Source organism: Schistocerca piceifrons, chromosome 5 (genome assembly GCF_021461385.2).
Source record: "Schistocerca piceifrons isolate TAMUIC-IGC-003096 chromosome 5, iqSchPice1.1, whole genome shotgun sequence".
Classification (NCBI taxonomy): domain Eukaryota; kingdom Metazoa; phylum Arthropoda; class Insecta; order Orthoptera; family Acrididae; genus Schistocerca; species Schistocerca piceifrons.
In genome coordinates, this window is record NC_060142.1 from 676,918,402 (window position 1) to 676,934,296 (window position 15,895).

Below are 15,895 nucleotides of genomic sequence, written 5' to 3' on the forward strand. Positions count from 1 at the left end.
CTGTTTGTACTCATGTTGGGTGTCCAACTGGCTGCAGTGATTTCCATAACACAACATTTTGACAGCGTCATCTTTGCTACATTCCACCTTTATACTATAATCACCCCCACCTCTTCCTCCATTGTCAGTTGGACGCTGTGACGCATGGTGCATGGAGTGTTGGGGGGGGGGGGGGGGAGGAGCAGCACTGCCAGATCTGGGTGTGAACTCTGTGGCCTTTGTTGGCTGAGAGCAACTTATGCATCTGATGCAGGCCACAGGAGTACTGAGGGACCAGAGTTCATGCCCAGCATCTAGTGGCACCATCCCCCACACCATTCCACTTGTCACAGCATGCAACCAGCAGTGGAGGAAGGGGTGGAGGGTACTAAGAGTATTAAGGAAGTGAAATGTAGCAAAGATGCTTATTCTACAGGTATCACCTAAAGATGACAGCAAGGTATATCATGTAATGAAAACATCTACACCCGGCTGCCCACCCAACAGCAGTACAAACATGAATGAGGAGTCTTTTTGATAATGGAAACATCTTATACAAATTATTATCAACTAAAGAAAACAGTTATTACATAAACTAATATGCTTCCAGCTGTGAATACATCTACATCAACCATCTTTAACAAGAAGTATCTTGATGATTCTGCTATAGAAACAAGACACTTCACATCTTTTAACTCATCTCTTATTTAATTGAGAAATTCCACAAATTGAATGGGATTTATTATGCATGGCTGCAGTATGCCCTTCTGTTCATTAAGAACTGCATTTAGCGTTTGTTCATACCCTGCTTCTATGGCCCTAATTACATCTGAGAGTTGCACCACCTTTTCACATATTGTTAAAAATGTTGCTGTGCTTTTAAATCCCACTTCTGTTTCCTCTAAGATGTTTTCATTTTCCTTTATTGCACTTTGTTCTGTACACTCCAGACATTGTTGCTCCTACTACTACCACTTGTTCCTTGGTTAACCTTGAGTCCTCCTGAGTTTCTTTGCAGCGTCTGTGTGTTCCTTATATTGCATAGCATCAGCTTCATCTAATGTACCAAATAATATTTTACTTGTATAATCTATCCCCTCATTCCTACTTCCATCTATTGTCCACATTAAAGTCTTTTATGAGGATTTGAGGGGAGCGAAGATTACAATAAACTTTCAAGTTTACTTAGCTTGTCATGTTGATATGGCTCCAGTTCTTCTTGTCTAGGGGTCTGTTTCATGAAGCTGAAAATCTCACATTTTAGGTCCTCATGATTGGATTGAACTAAATAAATTTGAAAATTGTTATTGCAGAATTTTCATTTCTATGTAAATATATTTTCTCACTTTTTAGTTTATCATACAGTCTTTCAATTTTTCACATCAACAAAGCCGAAATTACATTGTTCACACAAAAATATGTCCGATCACATCAGTGGCATACTTATGACTCCCACACTGTGGTAATAACAATATTCCAAAGTGTTTAAAATTTTTCTTAACACATGAATTTCTATTAGTTTCCTTTGCATTATTAATTTCGATTATTATTTCATAAATGAATCCAGAAATAAACATAGTAAACAGTACAGGATTGCATAATTAATAATAGAAATTTTAAGTGTGCAAACAATTCATAATTTCAAATGTTTCTAAAAAAATAATTTTAACTGTACATTCAGAACTAGTACTTATCGATTATAACATCAAAACTAAAATATTTTATAAAGTAATTCCTTTTTATAAATTTTAGCTTGAAATACAACATACTGTGTATAAAATTATATGAAAGTTTTCAGAAAAACAACTGAGATAATACTCACCTGTCCAAAATTCGAAAAATAATACTGGTATCGACAACAACTGTTGAGGAAAAGTAATGCTAGAGGAGGATGTCCCATTATATTTGCCTGCTCAACAAAGTTAATCACACCTCACTTTCTTCTGTTTTCGTGCCTTGTTAGCTGCTGCACCAATTTTCAATTTCTGTATGCTTGTGACTTTCTTTATATGTTGTGTTAACTTGTTAGTCTAATAGGTGGCACTATTTAATCCTACATTCAGTTCTTTCCGTTTGCCTTCACATCTCTGCACTGCTAATTTTTCTTATCTTTCAACCTCCTGAAAACTATCTGTTACAGCATCTAAATTTACAATTCTCAAAGAGGTATTGTAAGTTTCAGCTTCCCATAAATTATCGTAATACATTCCTGAAGACTTATCTATGTTAGTTACTTTGAAATCTGTGGTCGTTCGTTCTGATTTGGAACCTGTATGTAGTGCTGTAATAACTGTAGTAAATTAAAAGTACAAGTTTATTATAAATGATTAAGGCAATTTCATAAATTCACCATAGTGACTGATATATTGACATATTGTCACAAGACTCAACAATCATAAAGAAAAACTTTAAAAAAGTTTTGTATTGTTGCAGCTGCACTTCAGATTTTTCCCACAAGAATGCATGAGTGAGCACTTAGACACGACGGCTAGAGGCACCAAGAAATTGAAAGTTGTGCTAGAAATGCCTTCATATCAGTCTGCAGTAATAGGGCAGCGATACTTCAGAACAAAAGTCAAGAAAGGTCCACCAACTGCTAACTCAATTTGGCAATGGTATGCACAGTTTATAGCTTCTGGATGCCCCTGCAAGGGGAAATTGATGGGTTGGCCTGCGGTGAGCGAAGAAATAGTTGACTGATTGTCGGCAAGTCAATGAACATAGCAAGCAGAGAGCTGAGCATAGATTTCCATCATGATTCTTGCAAATTCTTAAACAGGAAATTGAGCAGTGTTGCCACATGTTTCCTCAAGTGAAATACCCTGATATTTCCTTGATTTACAGACAAGTTTTAGCATTTTTCTCTGACAAATTCTGAGATCTCAAGTGTGACTAAAGACTTAAGTTGACAAAAAAATGTAGGGACTTCCATATTTCTACGCGAGTGAGCAAAAATCTTAAGTACTAACATCAGCATCTATTGTAATGAACAGTATTTAGATGGAGGAAGCAAGCCAAATGGTATATGTGTTTCATTAAGACTACTGATGTTATTTTATTTCAATAAAACAAAACACATTTAGTGACAAAAATCTGCTTTCCTTGGAGTCACAAGACAGATTTAAAAACCTTCACTGATTTCAGAAATAACCTCTGAGAAATGTAGGCCTCTTTAAAGGCGTGTGTGAGACTTACATAAACCAACACTTTAGGTGACCACCAATAAAATGTTGGTTCTACTATGTTCATTGTTGTCAGTTAATACCCACTGTGTTATGTCTACCATTTTAGTAGTATTGCATGTCCGCCTGCTTAGCTGAGTGGTAACATGTTTTTTTTTTTTTTTTTTTTTTTTTTTTTTGTTTGTGGTTTTAGGGCGCAAAACTTCTATGGTCATTAGCGCCCAGCCCGTGACGTAGAAAACAGGAGAAAAACGAAATTTAAAATCAGCAGCAATGGGAACAAAGTCATAAAATTTGAGAAACTAAAGGCAGAAGGAATGCTTAAAAATCCACTATAGAAAGGGGTTGGTTGTCCCCCCAAAAAAAAGCTTCAAATGACTGACGTCATTTCACTGTCACTAATAAACTGTAAAACGCGGTCAGCTGAGCGCGTGTCATCTGCTAAAATCGACGACAGATCAGGCGATAGCTGTAGACGGGAGCGTAACGGATTAAAATAGGGGCATTCAATTAAAAGGTGTCTGACCGTCCACGGCTGAGAGCAGTGGGGACAGAGTGGGGGAGGATCTCCGCTTAAAAGATGTCGATGACTAAAAAGACAGTGCCCTATCCGGAGTCTAGCTAAAATGACCTCCTCCCGACGACGCGTTCGGGAGGAAGAGGTCCATGCGCAAGGAAGGGCTTTCACTTCCCGCAATTTATTATGGGGAAGTGTTGACCAATGCGCATGCCATAAATGAGCAACTTGGCGACATAAACTGCTCCGTAGATCGGTAAACGGAAGAGACTGAATAGCTGGCCGAGGAAGAGAGACTGCAGCCTTGGCCGCTATATCGGCCGCCTCATTTCCACAGATACCAGCGTGTCCCGGGAGCCAGAGGAACGCCACTGAGACGCCCCCCAGGTGGAGCAAGCGCAGACAGTCCTGAATCCGGTGGACCAGAGGGTGCACAGGGTAAAGAGCTTGGAGACTTAGGAGAGAGCTGAGAGAATCTGAGCAGATTACGTACTGTATCTGCTGATGGCGGCGGATGTAGTGGACAGCCTGGAGAATAGCGTAAAGCTCCGCAGTATAAACCGAACACCGGTCGGGAAGCCGAAAGTGATTTGGGGTGTCGCCAACAATATAGGCACTCCCTACACCTAACGATGTTTTCGAGCCATCGGTGTAAATAAATGTGGCTTCCATCATTTGTGCACATAGAGCAGCAAATGTCCGACGGTAAACAAGTGTAGGGGTACCATCCTTGGGAAATTGACATAGGTCTCTGAGCAAGTCGATCCGGGGATGGAGCCAAGGCGGTGCTGTACCCCAAGTTGTCAAGAAGGTTTTAGGAAAGCGGAAGGAAAGAGAATGGAGCATTTGACGGAAGCGGACTCCCGGGGGTAGTAGGGAGGAGGAGCGGCCTGCATACCAGACATCAAAGGAGGCGTCGAAAAAAAGGTCATGGGCTGGATTAGCAGGCATGGAAGACAGATGGCTAGCATAACGACTCAGAAGGACTGCCCGCCGATTGGATAGCGGAGGTTCAGCAGTCTCAGCATAAAGGCTTTCCACAGGGCTGGTGTAAAAAGCTCCAGACACTAAACGTAATCCACGGTGGTGGATAGAGTCGAGACGCCGAAGAATAGACGGCCGAGCAGAGGAGTAGACTATGCTTCCATAATCCAATTTCGAGCGCACTAAGGCGCGATAGAGGCGGAGAAGGACCACTCGGTCCGCTCCCCAGGAGGTACCATTCAGGACACGGAGGGTGTTAAGGGAACGCAGACAGCGAGCCGAAAGATAGGAAACGTGGGCGGACCAGCACAGTTTTCTGTCAAACATAAGACCCAAGAATTTAGCGACGTCGGAAAACGGAAGGTTGACAGGACCTAGATGTAAGGAGGGCGGAAGAAACTCCTTACGTCGCCAAAAATTAACACAAACGGTCTTACTGGGTGAGAAACGGAAGCCGGTTTCGATGCTCCACGAGTGGAGGCGATCGAGACATCCTTGAAGACGTCTTTCAAGAAGGCTGGTCCGTTGAGAGCTGTAGTAGATCGCAAAATCGTCCACAAAGAGGGAACCCAAGACATCAGGAAGGAGACAATCCATAATTGGATTAATGGCGATGGCAAACAGTACAACACTCAGCACGGAGCCCTGGGGTACCCCGTTTTCTTGGGAGAAAGTACGGGAGAGAGTAGTGTTCACCCGCACCCTAAATGTGCGCTCTGCCATAAATTCGCGAAGAAAAAGGGGCAGCCGGCCTCGAAAGCCCCAAGAGAACAGTGTGCGGAGGATGCCTGTCCTCCAACAGGTATCGTATGCTCTCTCCAGATCAAAAAATATTGCTACCGTTTGGCGTTTCCGGAGGAAATTGTTCATGATATAAGTGGAGAGAGCAACAAGATGGTCAACGGCAGAACGATGTTGTCGGAATCCGCATTGGGCTGGTGTTAAAAGACTGCGGGATTCCAGCCACCAAGCTAAACGGTAATTCACCATACGCTCCAAGACCTTACAGACACTACTCGTGAGAGAAATGGGGCGATAGCTAGAGGGGAGATGTTTGTCCTTTCCAGGTTTCGGAACGGGAACGACAATAGCTTCCCGCCATCGCCTGGGAAAGGTACTGTCGGTCCAAATTCGATTATAAAGGCGAAGGAGGTAACGCAGGCTATGGGTTGATAAATGCAGCAACATTTGGACATGGATACCATCCGGTCCTGGGGCGGAGGAGCGAGAAGAAGAGAGTGCATGTTGGAGTTCGCGCATGGAGAAAACAGTATTGTAGCTTTCGCGATTTTGAGAGGAGAAAGCAAGATGTCGCACTTCCGCTGCACGTTTCTTCGGGAGAAACGCTGGCGGGTAATTTGAAGAGCTCGAAATCTCAGCAAAGTGCTGACCCAATGAGTTAGAAATTGCGACGGGGTCCACTAAGGTATCATGCGCGACAGTGAGCCCAGAGACCGGGGAGAAACTAGGCGCGCCTGAGAACCGTCGAAGCCGACTCCAAACTTCCGAGGAGGGAGTGAAGGTGTTAAATGAGCTAATAAAGAATTGCCAGCTTGCCTTCTTGCTATCGCGGATGACGCGACGGCATCGCGCACGGAGCTGCTTATATCGGATACAGTTGGCCAAAGTTGGATGGTGACGGAAAATGCGAAGAGCACGTCGCCGCTCACGTATTGCGTCACGGCATGCCTCGTTCCACCAAGGAACTGGGGGGCGCCGGGGCAATTCGGAGGTGCGTGGTATTGAACGTTCCGCAGCTGTGAGAATAACGTCGGTAAAATGTGTGACCTCATCGTCGACGCTGGGAAAGCGACGGTCATCGAATGTCGCTAGAGACGAAAAAAGTGTCCAATCGGCTTGGGCAAACTTCCAGCGTCGCGAGCGCATATATGGCAGTTGAGGCTGCAGTCGAAGAACACATGGAAAGTGGTCACTCGAGTGTGTATCATCTAGGGCGAACCATTCGAAGCGCCGAGCTAGCGGAACAGTACCGACCGCAAGGTCCAAATGAGATAAATTTGCCGTGGAGGCAGACAAAAATGTGGGGACCCCAGTGTTGAGGCAGACTAGATCCGCTTGGTGGAAGACGTCTAGCAATAGTGAGCCACGTGGACAAGGATGTGGAGATCCCCAAAGCGGGTGGTGGGCATTGAAGTCCCCAACCAGCAAATAGGGGGGTGGAAGCTGATCAAGAAGATGAAGGAGATCAGCTCGTGCCAGTGGTGTAGACGATGGAATGTATACCGTACATAGAGAGAACGTGTATCCAGAAAGGGAAAGACGGACGGCGACAGCTTGGAAGGAACTGTTTAAGGGGATTGGATGATAATGGAGAGTATCATGGAGCAGAATCACGAGTCCTCCATGGGCTGGAGTGCCTTCAACAGAGGGGAGGTCATATCGGACGGACTGAAAATGAGGGAGAACAAAGCGGTCATGGGGACGCAGCTTTGTTTCCTGAAGACAGAAGATGACCGGCGAATAGGATCGTAAGAGGATCGACAATTCATCCCGATTGGCGCGAATGCCGCGGATATTCCAGTGGATAATGGACATAGGGTGAACAGAAAGTAGAGAAACGTGACCAAGGGTGCTGTCAACTCAACGACTGCTCAGAGCTTGCGACCGACAGCATGGAATGGCATTCAGTCGAAGGCAGAAGATCCTGATCCATAGGTTGGTCAGGAGCAGCTCCTGCCACCAACGATCGGCCAGTTGACCGGCCACCAACAGTGCGCCTCGGCGACACAGAAGATGGCCGAGGGCGATTTCCGCCAGGTGGTGCTGTAGTTGGGACACGCCTTGGCGGAGAAGGAGAGGAACTGTGTTTCTTCGTAGCCTTCTTGGAGGTATGATGTTTAGATGAAGGAGGAACCGATGGTTGTGAAGTTGCAGTACGTAAAAACTCTTCACGAGAATGCTCTTTTTTCGAGGACTTGGCGTCTGACTTTTGGGCTCGAGATTTAGCAGAACCCGACGAAGGGTGAGCCATAGAGTGGGCAGGCGAAAGTGGTGAGGTTGAACGGGCGATCTTTGCACTGGCTGATCTGACGACCGTGGTACTAAATGTGAGGTCGCAAGTCTGCGTGGCCGCCTCCTTTGTTGGCCGAGGAGAAGCAAGGACAGTGCTGTATTTTCCTTTCTGAGGCACGGTGGGCTGTCGACTGGCGAGTAACTTTCGAGCAGCAAAGGTCGACACCTTTTCCTTCACCCTTATTTCCTGGATGAGCTTTTCATCCTTAAAAACGGGGCAATCTCGAGAGGAAGCAGCGTGGTCACCCATACAGTTGATGCAGTGAGGGGATGGAGGTGGACAAGCACCCTCATGGGCATCCTTGCCACACGTAACACATTTGGCCGGATTGGAACAGGACTGGCTGGTGTGATTGAACCGCTGACATCGATAGCAACGTGTAGGGTTTGGGACATAAGGGCGAACGGAAATTATCTCATAGCCTGCTTTGATTTTTGATGGGAGTTGAACTTTGTCAAATGTCAAGAAGACAGTGCGGGTTGGAATAATGTTCGAGTCAACCCTTTTCGTAACCCGATGAACAGCGGTGACGCCCTGGTCAGACAGGTAGTGCTGAATTTCTTCGTCAGACAATCCATCGAGGGAGCGTGTATAAACGACTCCACGCGAGGAATTTAAGGTACGGTGCGGTTCCACCCGGACAGGGAAGGTGTGGAGCAGAGAAGTACGCAGCAATTTTTGAGCCTGGAGGGCACTGTGTGTTTCTAACAACAGGGTACCATTCCGTAATCTGGAACAAGACTTTACAGGACCCGCAATTGCGTCGACACCTTTCTGAATAATGAAAGGGTTGACCGTGGAAAAGTCGTGACCTTCGTCAGACCGAGAAACAACAAGGAACTGTGGCAACGATGGAAGAACCGTCTGTGGCTGAGACTCAGTGAACTTACATTTGTGAGCAGACATAGTGGAAGGTGAGGAAACCATTGCGGAAGAATCCCCCATGATTACCGGCGTCTCCGATGGCGCGCTCCTCCCTTGTGGGGGCCCTCACCGAGGGCACACCCGCCTTAGGTGATTGTTCACACCTCAGGTCACACCTCCCGACAAACGGACGGAGGGACCAATCGGCATTTTCGGAAGGTATCAGCTCGGGTAATCACCCCTCCCTGGGCCTGGCCGTTACCAGGGGGTACGTACGTGTCCTACCTGTCTACCCGGGGCGGGGAATTACGCGTTACCCCGTCACCGGCTACGCATGGAAGTGCGTGGGTCGGCCTTCAGACACGCACAGGGAGGAAAAAGGAGAAAGGGAAAGGAAAGAAAAGAAAAGGGGGTCTCAAACGCCGCAGCGGAGAAAAGGGCAAGGAGAAGAGGGAAGGAAAAGAGAAGGACAGAGGAAGGACGAGGACTTGCAAGTGTAAAAGCAAGGAATTTGGAACAGTTTCGAGCGTCCGTCTCCGGACGTAGGCACAAACCATACTCCCAGAGGGGGAGAAAGGGAAGGAAAGAGTGGTGAGGGGGGGGGGGGGGGATGCGGAAAGGGAAGGGAAGGTATGCAGCCCGGAAAGGAAGGAGGGCCACATTAGCTCGGGGTCCCGTGCTCGCTACGCACGTGTCCACAAAAGAGTTGTGGACCCCCTGGGGGGTGGTAACATGTTTGCCTACCATGCAGTGGGCCCGGGCGTTATTCCCGACCGTGTTGATTTTCTCCATTCATGTTGGACTTGGTGTTGTGTTGTCCTCATAATCATTTCACGATCACCGACACACAATTCAGCCAATGTGGCATCACCTGAACGAATAATTGCAACCTGAATGCCGAACTACCCTGGATGGAGCCTCCTGGTCATCTATGCCACATGATCACTTCATTTTAAAGGTAATGTGTGATTTTTCTTTTGAAAAATATACACTATGTGATCAAAAGTATCCAGACACCCCGAAAAACTTACATTTTTCATATTAGGTGCACTGCACTGCCGCCTCCTGCCAGGTACTCGATATCAGTGACCTCAGTAGTCATTAGACATCGTGAGAGAGCAGAATGGGGCGCTACGCGGAACTCATGGGCTTCGAACATGGTCAGGTGACTGGGTGTGACTTGTGTCATACGTCTGTATGTGAGATTTCCACACTCCTAAACATCCCTAGGTCCACTGTTTCCAATGTGATAGTAAAGTGGAAATGTTAATGGACACATATGGCACAAAAGCATGCAGGACGACCTTGTCTGTTGACTGACAGAGATTACCGACAGTTGAAGAGGGTCGTAATGTGTAATAAGCAAACATCTATCCAGATCATCACACAGGAATTCCAAACTGCATCAGGATCTACTGCAAGTACTATGACAGTTAGGCGGAAGGTGAGAAAACTTGGGTTTCATGGTCGAGCAGCTGCTCATAAGCCACACATCATGCCGGTAAATGCCAAACGACGCCTCATTTGGTGTAAGGAGCATAAACATTGGACGATTGAACAGTGGAAAAACATTGTGTGGAGTGACGAATCACTGTACACAATGTGGCAATCCGATGGGAGGGTGTGGGTATGGCAAATGCCCGGTGAATGTCATCTGCCAGCATGTGTAGTGCCAATAGTAAAATTTGGAGGTGGTGGTGCTATGGAGTGGTTGTGTTTCTCATGGAGGGGGCTTGCACCCCTTGTTGCTTTGCATGGTACTATCACATCACAGGTCTACATTGATGTTTTAGGCCCTTCTTGCTTCCCACTGTTGAAGAGCAATTCAGGGGTGGCGATTGCATCTTTCAACACGATTGAGCACCTGTTCGTAATGCACGACCTGTAGTGGAGTGGTTACAGGAGAATAACATCCCTGTAATGGACTGGCCTGCACAAACACCTTTGGAATGTTTTGCAACACCGACTTTGTGCCAGGCCTCACTGACTGACAGCGATACCGATCCTCAGTGTAGCACTCCGTGAAGAATGGGCTGCCATTCCCCAAGAAACCTTTCAGCACCTGACTAAATGTATGCCTGCGAGAGTGGAAGCTGTCATCAAGGCTAAGGGTGGGCCAACACCATACTGAATTCTAGCATTACCGATGGAGGGCGCCCACAAACTTGTAAGTCATTTTCAGCCAGGTGTCCAGATACTTTTGATCACATGGTGTATGAGTACATAGTGTACAAACCGCCAGTGGCTGCCACAATTTTCTTCTTCTTCTCGTCCAGACTTTCTAATCTTTGAAGTACTTTCAAAGTTCCGAAAGGTACGAGGATAAATAAAATGTCTATAAAATGCTGCACTGTACAATGGATTTGCGGTGAGACAATAATTCCTGAAATCCATTGCTCAGGGCCTCTGGCCTGCTGAGGAGCACTGTAGTCCTAGGTCCGTGATGAAAATCCACCACATTACACCACACACAAACAGACATGGCCTGTGAACGGATTGGTGAGACTACATCCAACAGGCAGGGCCTGCACATTACTGGGAAACAATGGGCTTCAGATCGGCAGACCCGAGCCATTAGAGATACTCACAGAAACAGCCTGCTGTTTTGGCCCATCCCGGAAATCCACTCGTGTTGCCACCTGTTCACGAGTAACAGACATCATGTTGATGAAATGAAACTGTGGTGATCAATCCAAGCAACAGATAACTTGTGCAAATACTCTTGAGAATCAATACTATTGAGAATAGGTAGCAACTCACCATGAAGATGATCGGTGAGCTGCAGACAGGCACGTAGAAAAGACAATCACATTCTCACAACTTAATTTTCAGCCACAGCCTATGCCAGAAAATGAGAGGACACATATTCACACAATCACTCAGACACAGCTCAGGCACACATGACTGCCGTCTCCATCTGTGTTGTCTATACTCTCTGAGAATCAGATCCAAACAAACCTCTCATCAGGCCTCCCTGCCTCTCATCTGCAACTGCTAGGCTAGGGGCAAGAAGTGGTGGCAGCACTGACTGCAAGCTGAGGGGAGTGGTAGGAAAGGGAGAAGCAGTAAGAATGAGGGAGTAGGGAACCAATGCACGTACTCAGCTGCACCCAGCCATTGACAATGCATGACATCTCAATAAACAAACCGTTCATCTACTGAGACAAAAAAAACGGTGTTTCCCATGTTGTTTCTTTCTTGCCCCTGACACGTCTGAAATTCTCTGATTTCCAGAACTTGTGGCTACCCTGTTGAGAAACCGATGGATTGGTCGTGGTGGGGTTGATGATCAGCAATTCATGTCATGACCTCCGCTCTTTCCCGACCTAACCCCATGCAATTTTTTTGTGTGGGGTTATGTGAAAGATTGTGTTTATGCCGCCTTTACCAACAAACTTACCAGAACAGTGAGCTCACATCAACAGTACTTTTGAACAAATTGATATGGACATGCTGCATTGAATATGGAAAGAACCAGATATCTCCAGAATCGGTATGGGGACACATATGGGACACTTGTAATATACAAAAAAACTTGTTTAAGTTTTTCTGTGTGGGCAAAGCCCTATTACAATATGTCAAACAATGTAGCTAGAGCAAATGTGTGAAATTGCTTCAGTCATTTATAAGCTTCTAATGTTTTAATCTGTTTGCACATGCTTTTGTTTCTTTTATTCTTTATCATTACATTTGGGAGTAAAACCCTAATTCATATGACCCTTGCCACTGTGACACTAGCTTTCTGTATCTGACTTATTGAAGAGCAATACTTTGTCACTGAGCATAAATTCCTTTGTGTTCTGCTTCTTATCATGTTGTTCGTTATTTGTTTTTTTATTCTTTACTATCAAATCTCTTGCTACTCTGTGTGCTTCCTGCATTCTTACTCTTACTTTATTCACTTATGATTCATAATCATAACTTACCCCCATTGATTCCTCCTGCAGTATTGCTGGTATGTTTGCTTTTCTTCTATATAGTAGTTAACATGGTGTGTACCCTGTGCTGCTGTTTGGTGTAGTATTAAACACAAAAGCTGGATATGGTACCCACTTGTCCCAAGAACTTTGCCCTCTGTTTCAGTGTGTTCTAGATAAATTTGACAGGTGTATTATGACTTCTTTCCAGTGTACCATTGGATTCTGAGTGATAAATTGTAGTTTGTATCTAAACAATCAATTTACACTCTTCTGAAAATATCACTCAAAAAGTTCAAACTTCAGTATGTTAAAAGAACTTATGGAATTCCATACTTTAGTAATATGAGGGTTCAATGAAAAGTAATGCCTCCCTCTTCGTTAATTGGGTTTGGATGGGAATATTGTAATAAATCAAATGCAGAAATTATCCTTAGGATGTGATCTTTAATTACCAATATTCACTTTTCCACATAATCACCAGCCCATTGGATGCATTTCTGCCACTGATGAACAAGTTTTCTGAAGCCGTCACCGAAGAAGTTGACACTGTGTTTTCGCAACCACAGCCTCACAGTTCTCTCAACATCTTCATCAGAAGCACAATGATGTCCCAGCAGATCATCTTTCATTGTCAGGAACAGATGGAAGTCAGACGCTGATAAATATGAACTGTGTGGAGGATGTCGTACGGTGGTGAGATTCAGTCTCTGAAGTTCTGGTGTGGTGGCACGTTAAGTGTGTGGTTTGGCATTATCATGCTGCAGGAAAACATTTCCCTTTTCCTTTCGGACCCTTTTTAGCCGTCGTTTCAGAGTTCGCAGCGTTGTGATGTAATGCTGTGAGTTTATTATTGTTCCACGATCAAGGAAATCAACATGGATAGTACCATCTGTGTCCCAGAACACTGTGGCTATGATTTTTCTAGCTGAGGGCTATGTCTTGAATTTCTTTTTCTGGGGCGAGTCTGTGTGTCGATATTCCATAGACTGACATTTCATCTCCAGGTCGTAATGGTAAACCAAGTTTCATCTCCTGTCACAATTTAATGGAGAAAGGCACCATCTTCATTCTCGCAATGCGAGAGGAGTTCTTGGCATATTTCAAGTCTGCGCGCTTTCATTTCGGGAGTCAGAATCCAGGGTACCATCGTGCACAGATCTTCCGATAGCCAAGCAAAGCAATAATCTGTCCCACACGTTTTTGTGAAATGCTGATTGTTCTTGCAATTTCTCTCTGAGTGATACGAAGGTCGTCCTGAATCAATCTGTCAACATTTTTCTTGTGAAACTCTGTGGTTGCTGTCACCAGATGTCCAACCTTTACTGCCCTTTCCATTTACTTAGACTGCTCATCTATGGTATCACTATTTTTCATCATCGTTGTTGTTGTCATCCTCAGAACAGCTGTGAAATTTATATCCTCATTGTCACAAATATTTCTCTGTTTCTTTTGAATATGTTGCGATTTATGAGGTAGTGATTCTAGAGGGATATGAGAACAGAGCTATTTTTCCCCTGAAAACATACTGAATTTTGCTACTATACTGACGAGAGAATGTTACAGTGTTTCTTGCTTCCAAACATATCGTCTGCCCACTGCTCTCTCATTGGCGGTGTAGAACCAGCAGCAGACACGTACCCAATTGTTCCTGCCTACCTCACAGTGAGTGTCGACAACATTGCTGCCCCCAATCTAGACTGTTAGCATATCCTGCAGAAATGTATGCTGTTGTTTATTATTTGTCCAATTTTAAAGCCAATTCGAAGTCAATTCCAAATGCAAATGGATACTGACAAACTGCAGTTTAAATGGTTTAGATGTTCCTAAAAAGCTTCCCTTGATTGGCAACACGATGTAATTTCTGCTCGATCCTTGTTAAGCTTGTTTCACTGTACTCCATCCAACTTTTCGTAGTGCTGTTCTTGAGCAACAATGAAACGTGGACGATAATATCTTCCTGGGTGCAGGTCATATATAACAACAAACACATACTAAATAAAAGATTGCAACCACAATTCAGTCCAATTTTCAAACCCACGATTTACTTACGTCTCTTAATACTATATCCGAAATGAGTCTTTCTGCTGTAATTCATTCATGCGATAACAACCGCAGTCAATTTAATGTGATTTATTTTGTTTTTATAGACATTTAATTCTGAATTAATTTTCTTTCTTGTTTAATCTCATCAGCTTGGTCCAAAGCTGATTAAATGCTCTTAACTTTTTTGTGTTATTCTAATATGTGAACAGTGACCAAATTTTTAATTTGCAACCCAAGTGGCAAATCATTCAAGTTTCTTGTTAACAAATAAAACATTGCCTTGGGTTCAGAATCAAGTAATGGTTTCTGAAGGATGAGATTTTCACCTTTACTTAAAAAGCAGCATAGATGTGTGTGTAAGGTATTCATATGTATGAGAAATTGTATTACAAACTTGTTCAAATAAAACAGAAGTTTGTAAGTTGATAGAATTTAATGTTATTTCCTCTGGTATTTCACAAAATTCTCAATTTTTAAGCACAGCTTTAGGCTGTTGTAGTGGCTAGTATATAGCCCTTGCTATATGCATCCCTTGCGCCAGCACCACGAGCCAAATGTCGTGTGACTGGTCGAGCAGGGTCGATACTATATCGAGCACTTTGGTGTATCGGGAAATCTCGAGCCTATTTCTACGCCCTACCCTTCAGGATTGTTCAAAATAAATGTGTATGAAACCTTAATAGTCAAAGCTTCATCTGTAAATGTAAGATGATCCCCATATTAATCTATCCAATAATGTAAAAAAGTTGACATCAGCAGCAATTGCATAATATGCAAATATAAGATGATCCTGTATTCTTCGAATGATGAATCTGGAAAAAAGCCTAGTCTTATAATAAGGTAAATATGGTATTACAGCCAACAATTCTTTCTTTTTGGTACTACAGTTTAATTATGCCTTGTTCAATTCTTTGGTTCTCATTACTCATATCTGCCTCATTCTTTCTGCATTTACCAGCAGTGTCTCCTAGCATTCCACATGCAAAGCACTTTATTTTTTTTAATCTCTAAGGGCTTTCATCATCTCATTTGCGTGCCCTATTCTTGTTCGCAGTATTATTCCCCTGCCTATTATAGAGAGTAATGCACCTTCTTAAAAAGCGAGTTCTACTGCTGCTGTTAGCCCAGTTTCATCATCTCAGCTTCTAAAAACTGTCTGGATCTTGTCATTACTGAGTCCTTGTAAGGCACACCCTGCTCAGGGAATAAACCAATTCAATCACTCCCTTCAGACTTCCCCTGCTGGTCACTCTACTGATAGTTTCTCTGAATCCCTTTTACATTTCATCAATCCTATTTGCCCATGTTCCCCTTGCCTGTCTTGGGACACCTTATAATTGTAATAATTATTTTCTTACTAGAAATACTCTCT